General features: G+C 34.5%; 1 protein-coding gene across 3 annotated transcripts in view; it reads right to left on the bottom strand.

Annotated features, from left to right (window-relative positions):
* SATB2 (SATB homeobox 2) overlaps positions 1–23,132 on the bottom strand; it is a 251,593-nt gene that overhangs the window by 217,128 nt on the left and 11,333 nt on the right. The window lies entirely within an intron of this gene.

Here is a 23,132-nt window from a genome sequence, read left to right as displayed (position 1 = left end):
ATTTGTTTGCCACCCATCTCACTACAATTGTTAAAGATTTCAATGTAATACCTTGTGCCTGAGCTGCAGAGCTGTGAGAATAACCGAGAGCCAGAAGCGCAGTCTCCACTAGCTGACTAAAAAGCACATCTTTACGAACCAGAACAAACTCTGCATGTTCTTCTCGATTATCATATTCAAGAGAAGTGTCCAGTTGTTCCACGACACAAAGACGGGGATCATCAAACCTGGAGAAAGAAAAAAGTATTGAATCCAAATTAGAAACTGTAAGAAAAGTTTCTGAATCAGTACAATAATGTATCTTGCTGCAAGTGCTATTACCAAGTTCAGGTAGTCCTTGACTTACAACCACAATGGAGCCCTAATTTCTGTTGTTAAGTGAGATTTGTTAAGTGAGTTTTGCTCCATTTTACAACCTTTCTTGCCACAGTTGTTAAGTGAATCGCTGCAGTTGTCAAGTCAGTAACAAGGTTATTAAGTGAATCTGGCTTCCCCATTGACTTTGCTTGTCAGAAGGTTGCAAAAGGTTATCATGTAACCCCGGAAACTGTAATCATAATATGAGTCAGTTGCTAAGCATCTGAATTTTGATCACATGCCCATGGGATGCCAAAATGGTCACGTGTGAAAAGTCATAAGTCAGCTTTTTCAGTGCTGTTGTAACTTCAAACAGTCACTAAATGAACTGTAGTAAGTTGAGGACTATCTGTATATTTAAAATCAGAAATAGGACATATATTTGTTAAGCTTATATCCCATCTGTTCTTCACATGCTAAAAGTGGAGTACTTAGTGTCTCTCTTCTGGTTTACCCCCACAAGAATAAACCCTGTGAGTTAAACTTGAGTTCTTGGTTCTACTCTAATATCATATCACTATCTCACACTGATAATGAAGCAAATAGTATTTAGGAGTATATTGACTCAGAAGATGGAGATTCCATTTAGGTTAGAAACGAACTCTTCCTAAACTTTCTTATTGGAAATCGCCCAGAGTTTGGTATAAGATGGGCAGTTATAGAAATGTTTTAAATAAATAAACTTTTTAAATGCATCTAAAGTAGTAGCCACCTCACTATTTATTTTTCTGTAATAAATTGAATAATCTCACTTTAAAGGCAGGCAGAATTTTTTATACAAAATATGAAACAAATAGAAATTAAAAAAACAGTAATGTGATCCCTAATTATATTGAAATCAAGCTCAATTCTTGTGCCTTTTTCTCCCACTTGTGCACGGCCAAATTTTTCTCTTTTGGGAAGGAGAGATTCCTTCCAGTTTTATGGTAACAGGTTGGGTTGTTCACTTCTGACTGTCCTAGAACTAATTCTCACAAATCTATTTCAAAAGAGTTCTGAATAATCAAGTAGGTTCAAATGAAAGCATGTGGTAAATAAGGATTAATAAACATGTAGATTATACAATATTGTCTAAAGAAAATAATATCATTGTGAATAATTTAAGATGAATCAACACATAATAATAAATCATATTATGAACAATCAACTTGCTAGGCCCATTTCATCATATTCAAGTATGTTATTTATTATGCATATTTAATTATGTAAAGTGCTTCCCAAGCTGGAGAAATTCATCTTCAAAACAATCAATTTAAATGCTTCTTGTTTTTCTGTTACCTGTACAGCAAACTGACACTTTAAAATGAAACATGGCTGGCACTCACAACCCTACTGTCAGAAATTGTAGTTGTCTTTCTGATCAAGAGTTTTCCTTCTTAACTTGGGCAACCATTAATAAGTTGCTAAATTTCTAGAAATATCTAGGGCTTGCGGAAGTCATTTGGCACCTTCTTTTCATTATACATTGTTCCAGGTTTTTCTACATTGTATATTTGTGTTTATTGATCTGGAACCATAAAAAAGTGAAGAAAGAAGTTGACTAGAAGTCCTCAATGGAAGAACTGAGAACGTAGGCTAACAGAAAACATGAAAGCGGGGGGAGTATGCAAGATAGAAGATGAAAAGATCTTTTGAGAATGGGTTGTCTTGAAGAAATATTGTGGGTGCTTTCATAAAATGACCATTAGTAGGTATCTGCCTATTCATAATAAGGCTAATAAAAAGCACAATGTTAAAATAGAATCAAGAATATTTTTCATAGGGTGTTTCCTCTGAGTTAATAAAAATGTAAAAGTTATCAGAATTTGAGTCAAATGTTTTAGCATTACTACCTATGCCCATAACATGAAATTTTAATTCCATACTCCAATTTGCATTCCAACAAATGCCTGCAATTAAAGCCACCAGTAATTTTTCCCAAAGGAGAGATTTAAATAATGAGTAAGTTACTTTTACAGTTTCACCAACAGTTGCTCAAACTAGAAAAGAATATTACTGAGATATAATACTTTAGGAAAATAATTGCTTAGGGTATGTTTGATAGTTCGATCTATTATTTTTAACAAAAAGGTACAGTTATATAAATTAGGTGTATATGAACACTTGCTGAATTAACCAAATAATATGAACCCAACATTCAAAACTTCTCTCCCAACTGATATACTGAAATATTTGCAAGTAGAATTATAGTGTCTGCTTTATAGTGCCTCTCCTCATTCTACCTCATCACCACCAGTACATTCATATCATACAACTCATAGCTAATTTTTTACCGGTAGTATTTACTCCTTTGGAAGATGTTCATCCCCTCATAAAACAGGAAGATAGAAAGTCACCAAAAAGGAAGCAAGGAAGACATTTCTCTAGTATTCCCTATTATAACAGGTTTTCTATAAATGCTTTATATAACAAATGCTTCAAATACTAAGAACACCCACATTTTATTAAGTGTAATGATAGCCAGCAAAGTACTTAATGGATTAAAAAAGAGTAGCAAGTGTATGTCTAGCTTTCTCATAAAATACATAGAATTTATCTGAAAACTAAATATAAGAATTTAATAGAAATATACAACAATATACTTTTAAAATAAAGCAATGCTGAAGTTCTGTATTTTTCTGAGGGACAGTGGATCTCAAAAATTATTAACCTTTCTTCTCTTTTTGAATCTCTGCATATATTTATTTGAAATATTTAAAAGGAGAACCACTCCTAGTAATTCAATCATCACATAACACTACATAGTAATTAATCTCCAATAAGTGAAAATTTCAAATATCCACAAACTGTAGTCTACAACCAAAGAAAAATCTTCTGAATTTCTTTAAATCACCAGACTTGAGATTGGCAGACTCATATTCATAACACTATAATTATTTTGAAGTATAAAATATAATAATACGTATTTGAGTCTTACACTAAATGTTTTTTACTTAGTTAACACAATTATATATTTCTTCCAATTATATTAAATCTCAGACTGGTTTAGAATCATTTAAACCTGCATATATTGACGTTAAAATATCAATAATTAACCCAAACATATTTTATTTATTTATACTTATGGCAATCAAACAATCTTTAATCAATGATAATCAAAATTAATTAGCAGAATAATTCTCAGAATATAATTTCATTCTTCGCCAAGTGATAAATTTAAAACATTAATAGGTATCAAATAAAGGTAGTCCTCAACTTACAACAGTTCATTTAGAGACCTTCAAGCTTACAGTATCACTGAAAAAAGTGACTTATGACTGTTTTTCACACAACCATTCTAGCATCCTGATGATCATGTGATCAAATTCAGACAACTAACTCATATTTATGACAATTACTGTGTCTGGGATCACTTGACCCCTTTTTGCAACCTTGACATGCACAGTCAATGGGAAAGTCAGGTTCACTTAACAATCTTGTTACTCACTTAACTATGATGATTCACTTAACACCATCTCACTTAGCCACAGAAATTTTGAGCTCAATTGTGGTCTCAAATTGAGAATTATCGGTATTTGTTCCTGTTTCTTGACATTTTCTGATTCAAAATCAATCTTTGAACTAAATGAAGTCATTTAAAATGGAGTCAGAAAATATCAAGAAAGTTGTACAAAAATCAACACCAATGCTAAAGAGAGAACAAAAGTTTGATTTGTTTTATTTTTATAGGCCTATGGGGACTTTGACTCAAACCAATTTCCCAGCATGCAGAGTATTCATTTTTGCCAGTGGAAGTCCCCCCACACACACACACACAAAACTCTGGAATTCTAACACAGTCCCCAACTTCCTTCTGATTTTTGAAAAGTATATGTTAAATGTTGTTTTATTTGAATTAGGAGAAGCAAATAGAAAGCAAAATGTAAATGTTTAGTGCCTATTTGTATTCCCAAATTTATCTTCAGATTAAGAAACCCGCTGCTATAAACTAATATCCTATAAACATGCTGTCATCCAGGAAAAAAGGTATGGAGTTATCAGGAACAAGTTGAGGAGTATTAGAAACAAGGATCAAGTATCGGAGAAAGGTGAATGGGGTCTTTTAGTATGGTTGGGATACGTTGCTTCAGTAAAGATTAAGAAATGTCCTGCATATAAATACACATAGTTTTCTGAAGAGCACTCTGTTTTCTGGCATGGCAGGGTTAACTTTATTTAGTTAATTACGTGTAATCTTAAAGAAAAAGATTTAGTTTAATAGTTAATTAAGAGTGTGCAGTTACTAAAGAATATGAATAATACAAGACTATTATAAGATATACAAAATATTTGCAATGCTAATATATTGCTGCATCACCTTGAGTAACCTGTTGACATGAGAAACCATATAATAATAATGAATGAATGAATGAATGAATGAATGATGAATGATGATGATGATTGATTGATTAGTAGAAAATATTGCTGTTCAAACAGATAAATCAATTTTCAACAATCCTTCCTTAATATCTGGAATAATATCAGTTTTCCAATTTTCAATATTATTCCTTTAGCCACTATCACCCCATGCTTAATATAATTTAATAATTTGTATCATAATTTGAGATATACAGTCAAATTCTAAAGCTCTGGTATATAATTCAACATTACAACAACATATTTAACATTTAAAAATATTCTATAAATTTGTTTGTAAACATTTATGTACTTTTGCAAAAAGATACTAAATGATCACATAATGTGGGTTAATGAACATTTAAAAATCTGATGTTTATCCTTTCAAATGCTTTTTATGGAGAATCCAATATACATAAAGTATATTATTTTATCTCAAATCTATAGACAGCATTTTAACATTTTAAAGATATGAAGCCATTGATGGGGATTTATTGGAAAATCCAATTTTTACTCCATGCTTAAATGTCCATTTTAATTATTTCCTTGAGCTTTCGATAGAGACATGTTACAGGTTTTAATTTTATCATGGATTCCAGACAGCTCAGGTCCTTCAAGGCAGCGAAAGGGCCTGATCTGTTACAATATGCTTATTCAAGGCTCAAGATACCTTCAGCCTTGAATATTGGGGACTAAATTTTACTTGTCATGAAAAATTCTTAAAATACTGTAATAGTTTATTTAAAGTCATGATCCCAGCATCTATTCAAACCTCCAATAAGACTCTGCTGCTATGCAATTCTTTTGTATTTTGTCAGAGAAAACATGTGACTTCATATTCTGGCTGAGACTTCATTTTTATCTTTATACTAGGTTACTTGTCTCTCATTGATTTCTTGTCCCTGAAATAAATGCTGGAGCAGATCAGTGGTGGGTTGCAGGCGGTACACCCCAGTACGGGCGTACCGGAGCCTGCCCAGAGCACCCGATACCGTTCCGGTACGATGTTCCAGAGGGCCCACCCAAGCTCCTTACCCGTCTTTTAAGTCTTCGGTGCTTCCGCGCATGCGCATGGCACATACAGTGCCTGCACGATGCCCCACTGTGCAGCTGAAGCATCGCAGAGGCTCGCAGAAGGCCTAAGATATAAGCACGCGCTGCACGCATCTGTGGACACCACCAGGCCCATTCCAACCGTACCGGTTGGAATGGGATCTGGAACCCACCACTGGAGCAGATGTTTCTTTATTCTGAATCTCAGAGCACAACATCTTGTTATTAGCATTCAAAAAAGTGATTTACCTATTTGCCTTCAAGGACATAGACGTTTTTGGTGTTCATTCCTCTACATCAGCCATTCAACAGATCTACAAGATACATTCACAGGAGATTGGATGCTATTTTTCTAAGATTTTTAGTGCTATGAAGAAATGGTTTGGAATAGAAGACTGCAGCTTTCCCCATGACCACCCTAAGAACATCATTTTCTAGAAAATTTTCACTTGATTAAATTTGGCGCAAGGAGAACTTCCATTATGCCAAGACTAGATTTCTTTTTAAGTTTAATTGCCATAGTGGAAAGCAGATTTCCACAGGAACGTAAGGTTGGGAAAAAAGAATTAAACCTGTCTTTCTCACATGGCAATTATTTTAACAAAATCATCCCTTGGTATCATATGCAGAATGATTATATGATAGAAATATATGGGTTCAGACTAAGTATGATTAATTGTAGAAGAAAAAACAAATGAACATACATTTCTAGGATTATGTTAACATGACATTAGAAAGTGACATACAAATTCCAATTTAAGAAGTATATAATGAGCAGGGACGTGCAGTCAGGGAAGCAGGGGAGGCAGAGCCTCACCACTGTCATCATGAAAAGAAAAAAATGTAAAAGGAAAAGGCAAGAGCTGAGATCAGGCTGAGCTAGTTGCTGCCAGAGTCACCATGGATGACTCTGCTTAGTGCTTAACTGTTTAAAAAAGGCTCTAAAAAAGTGCCTCTATGGAAGGAGGCAGGAGAATGATGTGCCTCATCTAGTCTGGCATTTTATGATCACTCAAGCAGAGTTAAGGGTTAAAGCCTAAAAATTCCTGACATAGATGAGGCACGTCGTTCTCCCGCCTCCTCCTGTAGAGGGCACTTTTTTAGAGGCTTTTTAAACAGTTAAGCAGAGTCATCCACGATGACTCTGGCAGCAACTAGCTCAGCCTGACCTCAGCTCTTGCCTTTTTCCTTTTACATTTTTTTCTTTTCATGATGGCAGGCAAGAGCAGAGTTGAAATCCTCTCTGCAACAGCTGGAAAAGGTACGTGTGGGTCAGAGGGAGGGGGAGGAATTCAAATTTCATCCTCCTGGTGCAATTGTGTGTGTGTGTGTGTGTGTGTGGTGTGTGTGTGTGTGTTTGAGAGGGGGGAGGGAGCATATTGAGACAGTTCTTTAGTTTATGCACTATGTAACACTAATATTATGCCTTTGGGTCTTCTGAAATTTTAATTATCCAATCATAAGCAAAAACAATTTTTTCAGTAGAATGAATTTCCACTTCTACTTACACCTGCCAGCCAAAATGCTGCTAGTGGTATTGCTAACATGGCTGAGGAGGAAAACCTAAATTTTCTGAATCCTGGTACAACTTTGTGTGTGTGTGTGTGTATGTGTGTGTGTTTGAGAGAGGGGGGAGGGAGGGAGAGAGGGAGGAAGAAGGGGAAGGGAGAAGAAAAAGAAAAAGAAAGAAGGAAACTTATTTAGCAAAGAAGAAAAACAAATGCTGTCGCTTTAATCGGAACTGAGCATGCCTGGCTGTGGAATTCTGGGAGTTGAAGTCCACAAGTCTAAAAAAATTGCTGCCTCACTGCACGTCACTGCTAATGAGCTACTGGGAAAATACAGGGGGCAAATACAAGCAACACTGATATTTATGATATAACTGCACTCACATAAAAAGGATATCCAGCTAATGATGTGTACAGAAGAAAAATTCACTGCCGCAAGTTATGCTAGCTATTGATATATGGAATATCAGAACTGTGATTGACGGTATCTTTGATATTATCAAGACAGAAATGTCAAGAGTGATTATTGACATTTTGGAAATCAGTGAACTGACATGGGCTACAGCCATGTCAGAGCACCGACATGGACTAAAATGGGCCACTTCATACCAAGGGAGCATTAGATTTTCTACTATGCAAGGTATTCAATAATCTTCTAATAAAATCATACAAGTAATAATCATTATTAGCAAAAAGTTATAGAATTTATATTTGAACACAATCTAAAAATAACACAGTGATCTCAACTCAAACACAAACCAGGCCAATAAATATTACTACGATATGCTTTAAGCCTAGATGCATAGGAAAGTAGATGCTTAATTGTGCCAGGGTTATTTTCAAGACCTTGCTGACATATCCTGCTCCCCCATGACATATTAATTATACCAAATTGGTATGCTGAAGTTAGAAGTAAATAGCATTCCTAGAAGTAGATAGGAAAGCAAATAGGAAAATTTGGCCTTGATGTACAAAATGAGACAGTCTTCTGCTGCCAAGAAAATTAAATGTTTATAGCAAATACTTTCTCCCAACAACTAAAGACTATTCTATACACAGACATTATCTGAGGAACTAGGCAAAATTAAACTATGCAAGAAATGGATGGAACACTTTTTCAGTCCCACCACCACCACTACCCCACCGCCAAAGATCTGGTGCTGATTACAGCTCTGATCGCAAACCCCTTGAAAATGTACAGCTTAAGCTAAAAGGAAGAAATACATAGTTTTTAAAATACAGTGCCTAACTCTTTTACGGAAATTCATGACATCGTTTAAAAACAAAACAAACAAGATATCACAAAATACAAAAAAACAAAGACGGAGAAATGGCTGCCTGCTGACATGTTGGAGGTAGATAACAAAAGGTAACCGAGACACAGCAAATTTTTCCCGATGAAGAGCTAAATTCCAGAAAAGAGCAAGAAGAATCAAAGAGTTAAAATAAACAATGCAAGCAAGATTAACAGTTGAAAGGGAAGAATAGGAGTTATTTAAGGAAATTACAGAAATCAAGGAAAACCTTTATGCAGAGGTGGGAAAGATAAAAGTCAAGGTAGACAACAATCTACTGCAGACAGAAGATATTCAGAAGAGAGAGAGGATGTTTATGGAAGAATTGTATAAAAAGAACCTTGTCAGGTACAAGTATCCACAAACAGAAGTTTAATATGGTAGAATTGTATAAAAAGAACCTTGTCAGGCACAAGTATCCACAAACAGAAGTTTAATTCAAAGCACTTCAAGTTTATTACATGCTACCTATACACAAGAATCTGATCTACTAATATTCAAGGCAAATTGGCACTAGATAAAAGTCAATGGAATTCATGACTTAGGTCTTTGTGAGAGCGTAGCAACTCCATACTGATTGTTTGACTCCACCCTCAGAGGCTAGCCTGGTCACCTTCTACAATCCCAAATCAAAGATCCAGACAAAAATTTGATCCCTGAGTTAGACACATTCTATAAAGTAAAGATAATTTTGCTGTGAAAGTATTGCTACCAATTAAACTGCAGGAGAAAACCAGCAGAAATATTAGAACTGTTTAAAAGCTAGCAAGATTATGCAATCACATTGCTAAGTGCAGGTTGAAAGCAGATATGAGATACAGCAACGGCCAAGGAATTTAAAAAGATCAATTTATATTCCAATACCAAAGAGGGAAGTGCTAAGGAATGTTCAAACTACTAAACTGCACTTATCTCAGTAAGATAATGTTCATGTTTTGTCATTCCGATTTCAAAAATACATAAGAGTCAGTAAGAACTGCCACATGTAAAATCTGAATTCAGAAGAAAGATGATCTATTGTTAATATCCAAGGACTATTAGAGGAGGCAAGGGACTTCCAAACAGATACTTATATCTGCACTATTGCTTATGTTAACTTTATTTAAAGACCATCACAAACTCTGGATAGCCTTAAAAACAAAACAATATCTGCCTATTGAATGATTTGCATAATAATCAGAAAGCAACAGTTTGAAAAGAATAGTATATAGGGTAACTTCTTGGTTCAAATTGGGAAAGTATGCCAAAGTTACACACTGTCACCTAATTTATAAATTATTTATCTACATAATATTTATTAAGAAATGCTAATCTAGAATAAATAGGATGGAATTAAAATTGCTGGGAGAAGCATCAAGATCCACAGACACCCTGATGTCTGGGAGTGGAAGATTTAAGGAATCTTGCTTAAAGAGGGAAAAAAGGTAAAACATGGCCTGCTTATTATTAAGAAAAATCCTACAATGAAGTCAATAAGTCATGCCAACTAATATAAACAGATGGAAAAACAGCTGAAGTAGAAACACATTTTATCCTCCCAGGCTCAAAAACTTACAGGAAAGGTGACTATAACTATGAAATTTCCTACTTGGTATTTCCTACTTAGGAGAAGGATTATGACAGATCTGGACAAAATATTAAAGAGCAGAGATGTCAGCCAACATTTATTTATTTATTTTTAAATTAAATTTCTAAGACCAAGCACTTGCCAATGACTCTGGGCAACAATGAAGCACTAAGAACAGGGAGAAAAAATAAAAAAAAATAGAAATAAAGAGTGGTCATTTTAAGAAAATGTATTGTGTGTGAAGTCAAGATATTCCCAATTGTAAATGTATATCTTAAAACTGGACTATCAGGAAGGGCCAATGAAGAACTATCAATCCCTAGGAATTCCAGTGTTGATTGAAAAATACCTTGGACTACAATAATAAATCATTGAATATTAGATGAAGTTAAACCAGAGTGCTCAAGAAAGCAGTCATAATAAAGGTTCAATATTCTGGACACAAATCAACAGGGGGGAAAACTAATTCATACATATTAAAAGCAATCAAAGCAGGCCAACAGAAGACAAAGAAGATGCTATTGCTGATGACACTAGCCTGGTCTTATAAGAACTCAAAGAATGAAATGCTAAAAAATAGTCGTTGTTAAATGTCGATCAAATTACAAAGCATTGACAGTGAATGAAACAAAATTTTCATATACAGTATATAAGAAATTGCATTTTAGAGGTTGTTTGAGGGGACCCTCTTCCCTAATTATTTCTGCGCATTCCACCAAATCTGGTAGGGTAGACATGCTCCAGGTCTTGTTTCTGAAACAGTGCCATCTAGTGGGATCCAGGAAGCATGTCTTCTATTTAAAATATATTGGTAGTTCTTTGCATATTCTGCCATATATACACACATTTTAGATTCCTGCACATCCTATAAAGAGCAAATAAAATTGAAACTTAAAAAAAAACCAACCGACTATGTTATTCTAATTGTTTATATCTTGACTTCAGTATTTCCCATCTGTAAACTAGGAATAAGTTGGTTCTTTTAACCAATTTTTGTACACCAATACTGGCTTTTTAGAGTATTTATTGCAATCATTATTTGACACACACATACACATCCATATATACATAAAATATGTGTACATACATATAAAGGTAAAAGTAACTGTTTCCCTGTCTAGTAGTATACTGTAGTGACTGGTGCTCATCTCCATTTTTTCAGCTGAGGAGCCAGTGTTGTCCGAAGACCCTTTCCGTAGTCATGTGGCCAGCATGACTTTATGCTGAGGCACATGGAACGCTGTTACCTTCCCACCAAAATGGTACCTATTTATCTACTTGCTTTTCCATGCTTTCAAACTAGTAGGTGGGTGGGAGCAGGGGCAGATAACAGCAGTTCACCCCATTGGGGTATATTTAACTGCTGAGCCCTTGCGCTTCCATATGTACACGTGTATATGTGTGAGAGAGGGGGGGAAGAAAGAGAGAGAGCAGGGAGAGGGAGAGGTGGGTTGCTACTGATTCGTCCTCGAACTGGTAGTGGAATGTTGGCCTGGGTCGCAGAACCGGCAGCGACCCAGGCTGGCCCCGCCTCTGAACCAGATCCCCAGTCATCGCGGCATGATTTTTTTGGCATTTTTTAATGTTCTACACATGCCCAGACCGATTTACAGGCAACTGTGCATGCGCACAAAGCGTGCATCAGGTACGCACAACAAACTGGCAATAACGCTGGCAGCAACCCATCCCTGGTATGTATGTATGCAAATATATATACACATACAGTACACCATACAACACACACACATACACACACATGTACAGTATTCACTAAGTAATTTACTTCATGCTTTCTTTCCACTTATTTAAAGCTGACACATTAATAGACTTTAAAGTCTACTATAAATAAATATACAACATTTCACATGTTCCAAATATAGTGATCCCTTTACTATACTACCATTCATTTTCAAAATAAAATTCTGCTTTCCATTAATTATAGCCATTCCTTGACCAAAATATCTAACAATTACAATGTATTGTAATGCCGCCTATTTTTAACAATTGTGTTTTAAATAGACACTTTTATAAAATTATTTTGGCCATTAATCCTAAGTAGCAAAAACTACTATCTAAACAGATTATTTCTTATCTTTCAAAAACAAAAACCTTTTAGTTTCTGTCACAAGAGACACTAAACAAGTTAAAATGTTCAGTTTGCATGAAACAATTTTGAATTACGTAACACAACATTATATACATTGGAAATAAATTCAGGGAACATGGAACAGAAGGAATACCAACAGTAATTGTACACTAGGTTTAGTTTCCTGAAAATTGTCGTCCCTCTCTTAACCAAAATATTTTAATAGTAACAATGACATTGATACCTAATAGAATGTATTATTCCTTTTTATAGAGAAAATATAAAAGCTATGTTAATATAACTTTTTAATTTAGCCAGCTGTTGCTGACTAATATACCAGCATATTTATGAAAGCATTAAATACAGGTATTTTGAGCTTGTGATCAGTCCAGATTCTATTTGCCACTTAGGGTGCTGCATTCATGTATATATCAAGAAGGAAGAAGACAGGCTCTGGAATAATTGAGGTGGGTAATACTTTTTCCAAATACAAATCTGTGAAACAACCATTTTGAAGCATAAATGCTGTCTTGTTATTTGTTAGATTCCACATAGGGGAGAGGTGAGGATGAAGGGAGAAAGTATGAGCTACGGAATTTTCGATAAATGGATCTTCATCCATAGTAAGCTGTTCATGCCCAACTATGCCTGGTGGAAAGTTATGGCTTCAGGATGAAATAAAATCTGAACTGAATACATGGGCAGTGCTACTCATTATATACTCAAAAGTAAATCCCACTAATTGCTATCAACTGTACTCAAGGGGAAATTGCATGTAAGAATATATGTATATACCAGTGTTAATTCCTCTCTCTCCCTCTCTCTCTCTCTCCCTCCCTCCCTCCTTCCCTCCCCCTCTCTTTCTCTTTCCAATAGCGTTCATCATTTGTGCTATTCTCATCCATTATTCTATAAGTTCCAATTGATAATTAATAATAATTTATTAGATTTGTATGAGACCAGACTCTGGTTTTCACCTACTCTTTCTGCTTGCTCTTTTTCCTCCCTCCCTCCCTCCCTCCCTCCCTCCCTCCCTCCCTCCCTTCCCTTTCTTTTTTTCCTTTCTTGTTACTTTAAGTAAAGGTAAAGTTCTCCCCTGTCTAATTCTATCCAATTCTAGGGGGCAGTGCTCATCTCTGTTTCTTAGCCAAGGGGCCTAGGATTGTCCAAAGAAATTTCTGTGGTCATGTAACCAGCATGACTATACACTGAGCCGTATGGAACACTATTACCTTCCTATCAAAGTTGAACCTATTTATCTACTCATACTTGCATGCTTTTGAACTGCTAGGTGGGCAGAAGTTGGGGCAAGAAATGGGAGCTTGCCCTGTCATGGTGTTCAGGCCTCGAACTCAGGCTATTAACTTTCCAGCTGACGAGTTCAGCATCTTTAACCATCCCATCCCCTCTTGTTACTTTACACATGAACAAGGTACTTTCACTCATGCAGAAAGTACATTTTGAAGGATCCACTTGGTCACTGTGGATCTGATTGAGTCAGCCTGATAGTGAGATTCTATGTGGCTTCCTTTCAGCTTCTGGGTCCTCTTCTTTGGAGCAACTTGCTTGCATAGTGATGAGAGAGTCACCCAACTTGTGACGGTCACCCAAATGACTTGTGATGGTCTTTCCACTCTGCATAGCTATTTTCCCAGTGAAGGAGTCTCTTACGTATACTGTCAAACTATTGGTCGTTTCATTATTTATTTATTTATTGTTTGTTTGTTTGTTTGTTTTGTTTGCCAACCATTCTGCCGAGAGCCAGATGGCTAAAGCCATTATCAGTGTCTTTACGTTAGAACCCAGACACTGCAAATAACAAGGGCCACCTGCACCTTCACAACTATTTCATTTTCATTTATTGAGCTTGTATGCCACCCACTCCTGAAGGACTCCGGGCAGCTTACAATAAAACAAGGGAGGGGGATAATACACAAGACAACATATTAAAATGTACAACAGTCACAATTTCCGAGGGGCTGGATATTTCGAAAGCCCCCCGGCCTGCTGGAGCAGCCAGGACTTAACGGCTTTGTGGAAGGCTGGGAGGGTAGTAAGGGTCCGGATCTCCACGGGGAGATCGTTCCAGAAAAGTACGCATCCTTTAAGCATGAACCTTTTTTCAATCACATATTTTCATGACACTGTCCATTGCTGAGGGAGCACGAAGTCATAGTTTTCCCCATTTAAAATAGCATTTTCTCTCCTCTCCCGACACATTTTTACCACACCTTATCAAGGAAGCAGTTTATGACCTGCCCAGCTTCTACTGGTGACCTAGGCTACCACCTCAGTTTCAGAAGTACTGAGTCATACATAGAAGAAAACACCTCCATTTCATTCTGAACAGGGACCTAAATGCAGGCTGCTCTGGGCAGAAGCAATTCAGGCACCAGCAATAGCTGATGGGAACATATTTGTGTGACATTGTTGTATGTGGCTGTGCAATAAAGCAGTAAGAGCTAAAAAAGCAGAGGGCAAGTTCTGGATTAATGAAGTGGGGAGGGGGGGCTGCTTCATGTACCGAATGGCATTGCTATCACGTGACAGCAGACTGGATGCCACATTTGAGAACATAAGGAAAATCCTGGGAAAAACTTGTCATATGTTTGTTTAAAATTACTTTACAGAACCTGAAGAATCTGCTAAATTTAAAGAACACTACCTACATAGTACATTTATTACAAATATTAGTATTCATATATTTTTCTATAATATTTATATGAAATGATTTGTTATTAAATCTCCTTAATGCTCAGGATTACAATTTTAAAATTAATTTGTTATTATGTAATTTGTATTCATGGCAAATATTGGCAATAGTCATTATAAATAGAAAGAACGACATAGCAATGTACATCTTAATTACCCTATGACATTGTTATCAAAGTAAAAGCTTCTTGCCTCTTAGTATAAATACCCAAATTCAAATTCTTATTAAAGACTCCTGACATACATTTTAAATAAAGAGCAAACCTTTTGCAACCCTGGGGCTGCATTTAGTCCTTGAAATTATTTTTGTAATCCCTAGAGCCCCATCCAACTGTGATTACAGAAAAGTGCTATTTTACATCAGGAAATCCATGAAAATTGTACCATAAGCCCTAACAGGGTTTTGAACAGCAAAGAAAAAAGGAAAATCTCCACTGTACATACAACACTGCTGACTTTACGACATCGGGGTTCGTTCATGCAACTCTCAGGTTCCCACCGAAAGCAGCTTACTCCTGGCAGCCTAGATTATCACTGCCATTTTTATTTCATTGTTAGTGATGGATAGAGAGATGTGAGCAACCATCCACTACAGAATAGCTTTATTTACTGGCTGTCATCAGGCCTTCTGGTGGCCCATTATTATTTGTATCAGTTAATTGATCTCCATTAGCCACTAAAGCTGCTTTAAATAATAGCACATATAAAATGAATGTCTTATATCGCCATAAGGAAGTGTTTTTGTTTAATCTGAGTTGAAACAAACTTTTAATGTTTCAGCCTGGGTAACAGCTACAGCTTTTCAGCCATAGGTGCCCTACCATCAGACTTCAAGAAAACTTTTGCAAACAATCAATGCATATTTATTGCAAGAATAATCTATTCCTATCTAACAATCTGCTGTTTGTTTATGGGGAGGGAGGGAGGGAGAAGAAAGGAAAAAAGGCAAAGGATCTCAAGAGATCTTGATTTATAATTAATTTGAACCATACAGTTCATTACAATTCTTATAAATACTTGAATAATTCACTATATTTAACCAAATGATCCACTTTTCTGCTTTTTTTTATAGAATCCAAAAGTAGCATCTGATGAAAACACAAGTCATGATCAAGAAATGCCACTGGAGCCAGAGGGAGAGAACATGCCATAGATATAAAGCCAAACAAAAGTTTAGTAATTAGTAACTTAATTCTGTCTAAACACCTAAGATTTGTTCCAGTTCCTTTCCTAATTCTGATTTAGTGCCACTACTTCCAAACTAAGAAATGCAACACATTAATATATGCCATTAAAGATAGTCCTCAACTTACAACAGGCTATTTAACAACTGTTCAAAGTTATGACAGACTAAAAAAAAGTTAATCATCCTCAAAGTTATGACTGTGGTTTTTCCCACCTCACACTCACAATTGTATTTGGGGCATTTAGCAACTGGCTCACATTTAGAACTGGTTTCAGCATCCTGAGGTGATGTTTTACAATGTTTTCTTGCTGTTTTCCAGCAAGAAAAATGCCCATTACATAAGCTGGATTTGGACTTGTGCCCACGTGATTCATTTAACAACTTCAGTGAGTTACTTACAATGTCATACTAATAATTCAAAATCAAGTCTGCGTGACTTATTCACTGAGTCACATGGTAACTCAGTTTATGACTGCAACAACTTACAACCAAAATTTCAGGTTCAATTAAGGCGGTAAGTCAAGGACTGCAGTACCTGTAGTCTAGTACTAGCCCTATTAATATTGGGGTCCCCAACCACCAGTCTGGCTGTGGTGGCGATTTCGGCAGTTTCGGCAGGAGGGGAATGGTTTCACACATGCAACCTAAACCCCATGCATGCGCAAAGGAAGCTTCACACACTCGCCCACTGCTTCAGCAGCCCAATTTCCAACAGGCCATGGCGCGGTAGCAGGCCACTACATAGGGACTGGGGATCTTTGTATTAGTATGTCCCATATATTAACCTCTTTTCCTTGCTCTCTCAGTCATTCTAGCTTGAGCTGTAACTTTACTATCTCTTCTTTTCTCACATTATTGTTCTAAACCAATGATTGTCTCCAGAGAATTCAGCTAGATTATATTTGAGGAAGGAAGGAAAAAAAATAAACAATCCTGGTAGTTAGAAATGAAGCCCTGGCTTGAAGAGAAACTTCTTTCAGTTCTTCAGCAACCATCAAGCACAATCATTTTCAGAGTTTGGTATACATTATATATTGATTATGTCTAAGAATACATAGTAAACATATACAATAATTGTACATGAAAAAGTATTTTATCTTTTCAAAATGTAGCAGCTCAAATAATCAGAGTTCTATGTGCTTGCCTAGGAAGCATGAAATCCTCTGCCTTTTTAAAAAAAAAATAGAAAAATCTAAATGTTTCAGCATAAAAAGGTACCCAAGGTACTTAATCTCCCTTAGTATTTGTAAACATGTTGCTTGTTAATTTTCATTTTTAAAAAACACTAAAGTAGTTCTACAAATTTCAAATTAACTGCAACTTTGATTACTATGCACTTTTTTTTGCCTTAAGATCTGAACCATCAATCTAGTACACCAATAGTTACATAATATAACTAGGCAAGTTGCATAGAACACCTTTGTTCAGTAATTTATATTTTTTATTCTCCTTATATGACCTGACTTCAAAAGATTATAGATTATAAGAGAAGTTATACTCTGAAAATTGTTTTTTAACTAAGTAACCATAAGCTTTTACATGTCTTCTTAGCAAGAAGTCTATAACGCTATTAACTTGTATTCAACAGTCTTTTGGCTGATGTACTCTCTAGCCTCCTCAGTCTTCTTCTCCATGGTTAGTGAATACTCTTCAGAAGACTAAAGGGCATAATGAGTGCAGAATGAAGAAAGAAAAAGTTAACTGTCATTACCAAAGCAGCAACTCTTCATATATCATTAAATTTAACCCATTCTGCAGATATTCCATATAACATCAGATTTAACTAACATGCCACTGACTCTGTACATATAGATATTTCTTCCATATAAGTACATTTACTTCCTGTGATGTTTATCATATGTATCTGAGACAAAAAACATATCAATATTAAATAACATGCTATTCTCTCGGGGTATTTCTGGGGACTATGTGGTTCATCAATGTTGAAAACTAAGATGACAGATCTTTGTTCATAAACAGGTATTCCACTTCTTGTACATGTGGTTATTCCTTTACATCTCTCTATCTTTCATGTTCATTACAACTTTGAAAGGTACTATTTCTATTCACTGACCGCATGTGAGTAGATTCTAAAGTCATTCATTGGAGAGATGCCATTATAGCCTTGTATTACAATGGACTTTTATAAAGAATAGAAAAGGCTTTTTAGAAAACGCACATATTATATCAGTTCATTCTCAAAAAAGTGTTCAGTACTGTATGATCAAAGTTTGGAAGGGACATTATTATTGCAATGTTATTATATGTAACATTATTGCATCAATATTTATTATTTACTTTATTACTTTATTGATTTTATTAATGCATATACTATCAACTTTTACTTCCATTCTGTATTCTTTTCTTTCAACTGAAATCTCTTCCAGACAGATTGAGCTCTGATTCAGCAGTAGCAACGGCATATTATTGGAAACATTTTGACGGTCTAACTCAAATAATTGTTTTCAGACATAAACTTTTCAGTAGGGGGAGGTAAATTATACAATGTGGCTGCAAAAATTAATCCAAATAGCTGGAAAAGATCTATTTAGTGTATTAGTTTAGAATCTTGTTATTCCTCTGTTCATGTAGCTGAGGGCACATTTCCTAACTTCCCTCTACATATGCACATAAAATTTCTGATTTCCTCAAATAGCACAGCCAAATTTTCAGGGGCTTTAGGAATCTACAGAGAGAAAGTTGAGGTATGGACATCTATTTCATTCATGTGAATATTTCAGTCATGAAGAAAAGTTGAGAATCAAACCAGAAATACAGTTTAGGAACATAATGTAATTTTGTATCCATTTTTATAAAATGGCTGTGAATGCTCCAATTGCAAAGAACAAAGAAAAAACCAAAACTATACAGACAATAGAAAGCGTCTCAGTTCAGCACAAACCTGAATATTTCATTCTACTTTAACATCTGAAAAACAGCAATTCCTAAAACCTTGTCCACATCTGTGAATGCAAGTAATATATTTTCTACTATAAATAAAAATTTAGTTAACAAGATGAGGTAAAGTAAACCTACTTCAGTTTCTCTGCATTTTCTCAAGGTCTAAAAATTGGTAATGTGACAGATCCATCTCATTTTTCTTAGTGATGTTTTTATTATTCTTTCACTCAATTAAATCAGAAATGGATATTGCATCTTCTGACTGTATAATTGTTATTGTAATCTGTTTTCTATCACTGCTTGGGAAGTTGGTCCAAAACAACATAAACTATCGACAGCCTCAAAATACAAGGCATTTTTTCTTTTACTACAATACTTAAGGAGATATCTATCATGGTACTCAGCTCATATGCAAGGATTACAGTAAAAAAAGTTATTTATAAATTGGGAAAATGCATTATGAAAGGGACTTTTTACTGCATAATAATGCATAACCCAGAAATGAAAAATTTATTCCTTTAGCAAATACCATATAAAATATTGAATCTTAGAAATAAGCATATTAAGTTGTGACATAACATGAACATATTACATACCAGTAGGTTATTTACAGAGTATAAAACCAGCAAATTTTTTTTTAAAATCTAAATACAAAAACCTAATCCAAAATATTTATACTGACTAAATTTCTACCTAGGAGCTATTGTCAAATCCAGCATCTAGGCAGTGAATGAATTTTAGGACCTAAATCTATATTTAGTCTAGTAAATACTAGGCCTACACCTAGGATGTTATTTTGTTGTGTCATAGTAGTCAACTAATAATAAAACTCTCACTGTCTTCTAAATTGTAATATTAAATTCCAGAACATTTATTCAGAGCTAAATATGCATATGATTGCTACCTAAACTACATACCCTTTATATATAAATCTCAAGCCCAGCTTTGCTTCATATAATAAATAGCCATATAATAAATAGCTAATAATGAAATGACTGAAAATAAGCTTTATTTATCAATGAATCTGTTTAGTTAAAATGAAAAGAAAATGCCATGGTATAAAAAATTTGCACGAGAATCTTTTGTAGAATTAAAATATCTCATTTTGGCTTAACACAATGTATTTCCATTGATTCACTCACAGACTTCAAAGGTACTGGCTTTGGCTATAATCCTAAACAATTTTATTTGGAATCACATTTCTTTTCATAGTAACACAAAATTGCATGAGTTATATTCCATTATTAGTTTGCACAGATTGGTCAATTTGCACTTCCAGCTATATTATATGTTGTCCCTGCAAGCAGTTTAAACTGTACATGGATATAGTTTCATATGGATGAATACACAAATAGGAGAGCAAAAAATATAAAACAATAATTCCAAAAGGAATAAGTGTAAGTAGCAAATAAAACGTTGGGGGAAATGCCGGAAAATGTTATACTACTTTAAGTATGACAAAGTGGCTGACATTCTACTTTCCATGAACAATGAATGCAAAAGAAAGAATCATAAATTAAGACATGAGTCCCCAAGCATTTTAAGGAGCTGACCAATTTTTGAAACTATGTTCTGGATGCTCCCTCAAAATGGCTATAAGAGTTGGCCATTCATAAAATGGTAACACTGAGGACATCTTCTGTTTCAAAATAGTTACTTATCAAACAGCTATCTGCCATTCCTTCCAACAAGATAAAAGCCTATTGTCTCTGTTTAGTTTGGATCTTTACAGGGCAGGTGAGAATACTTTCAAAACACTTGGCTGTAGCTGATAGTTATTTCATTTTTAAAAATGCAGGTGATCTAGCAAGCTTGACAAGCACCATTTGTAGAAATACTGGTAATACTAAGATAAAAGGCACTTGGTTGTTATTTTAAAATTCTATATGTTTAACCTTTAAATTAATTTATCCTGTGCTCAGATACAAAAATTATCAGATGGAGATTATAGTCTTATTACCATTAGAAATCAGTATGGATATATTACAACATGTTCTAATGAAAGGTCAAACTGTCACGTACAAATCACATAAAAAAGCAAGCCATGGAACAGTAGTCATTTCTGTTCACTAAATGATTGGAAACTATTTGTAAATCACTTTATATCTTCCCTTTGCACACTCTACTCCGTAGACAGTCTAGTAAATTTGATGTTGTGGCAAAGGAAGAACAAGAACTCGGCAAATTCCTATGGCATGAACAAAAGTCTTACACTAAACATGGTCCTGTTGTTAGCAAATAAACTTCTATTCAAGAGTTTTAATTCCTAACAATACAACATGCTTTAATCCTTTAGCGCTAAAAAAAGTCTCATTTTTACTGAGGCATAAAAGGAATCCTTCCTGATCACAAGCAGTACTGTATTTCTATGTTCACTGCATTTTTTTCAGTGACTTCTACATCATTCAACATGGCTACATTCATTTGTTTCATGGTATGTTCAATGTTTCCTATACGACTGGATTAATCAAAACTATCTGTATTCTACTTTTATCAAAAATAATTTTAAAGATACATATACAAAGAAAACATAAAGCATTCTCGTGATTTACAGGCTAATTATCAAAGGGATGTAGTCATTTCATAATACATCGCTGGTGAAATAACTTATATGTTGAAATCTTTGTTTTTACAGTGTACAGATTTTCACTGAAGTCTTTACATTATGATGAGACAGTGTTTGTTAAACTTCTACTATTTGTTCTTCTGTTGATGAGCAGTTAAAGAACTTAAATTTTAAAAAAAGATTCCAGAATAGAATATATTTGGAAAATAATTTACAAAGTACAAAGAAATAGAAAATTTATTTATAGTGAAACATGGTTGTGTTATTTTCACAATGATCACATAAAACAGATACAAATTTGTCAAAAACCAAAGTATTAAGTACAATATCAAATATTTAAATCCCATAAATTTAAGCCGACCTAGTTTCTTTAAATTATACTAAATACATTCCCACTTTACATTTTTCAGGATTCATACTGGAGCTCATGCTTATCAGTCATATATAGATTTTCCATATGATAAGCATTGCAAAATGCTTGAATACACTATCAAATACCCTAATGCTACATTTTCTGTTGTTGCAGGAAATATATACATATCATTAGATAATAATGACAAATACTTATCTAAATAACTTAGACTTGCAGAAATCAAGTTTGCAAAGTATTTGTATATGTATATTTATTAATTTATTTTAAGTATTAGAAATTATAACATACCAAAAATATGCATAAATTTTATATGCATTTAATATAGAAAAAGGAGCAGAATTGATTGCAAAATGTTCTTTCCAATTTAATTAGAGTTACTTTCAAATAATATATTATTTCTCCCTAACTTCAAATAATTATATTGTTTGAAAAATACATGTGTATTATTAATACAGTGAAGAAGAAACTCCTGTGTTCTTAATGAAAACATCATTAATAATAATCTTTTGGGAGGACAGTACATGCACATCAGTGATCTATTTTTATGTGTTTTAAATAACTGAAATGTGTGTGTGTGTGTGCGCGTATATGTGTGTGTGTGTGCGTGCGTGCGTGTGTGTGTGTATGTATATGTATATATATATATATATATATATATATATATATATATATATATATATATATATATATATGTTATATTTATGCTGATAAATATGCTGATAAATAAATAAATATATGCTGATAAATAAATAAATATAACAAATGTAACAAAAAGGCAACAGTAAAAAAAATATTGGGTGTCTGTCTGGATGGTCTCTTGTGACGAGCCGAAGACAGAGAGTGGAAGTGTGACCTTCCTCCCATATTTGGGCATACCAGGGGTTGTGACTTTAAATATATATATATATATATATATTAGATTTCTTTTACAACCCCCGGTATGCCCAAATATGGGAGGAAGGTCACACTTCCACTCTCTGTCCTTCGGCTCGTCACAAGAGACCATCCAGGCAGAAACCCAATATTTTACTGTTGCCTTTTTGTTACATTTGTTTTTTATTTGTGCTGATAAATAAATAAAGGGAGACTAGTATAGATCTATTTCAAGCTATTTAGCTCTCATCAGCTAGCCATACCCAATAAGGTATATATATACATACATACATACATACATACATACATACATACATACA

The sequence above is a fragment of the Thamnophis elegans genome, chromosome 1 (assembly GCF_009769535.1).
Source record: "Thamnophis elegans isolate rThaEle1 chromosome 1, rThaEle1.pri, whole genome shotgun sequence".
Classification (NCBI taxonomy): domain Eukaryota; kingdom Metazoa; phylum Chordata; class Lepidosauria; order Squamata; family Colubridae; genus Thamnophis; species Thamnophis elegans.
This window is presented reverse-complemented; position numbering and strand designations above follow the sequence as displayed.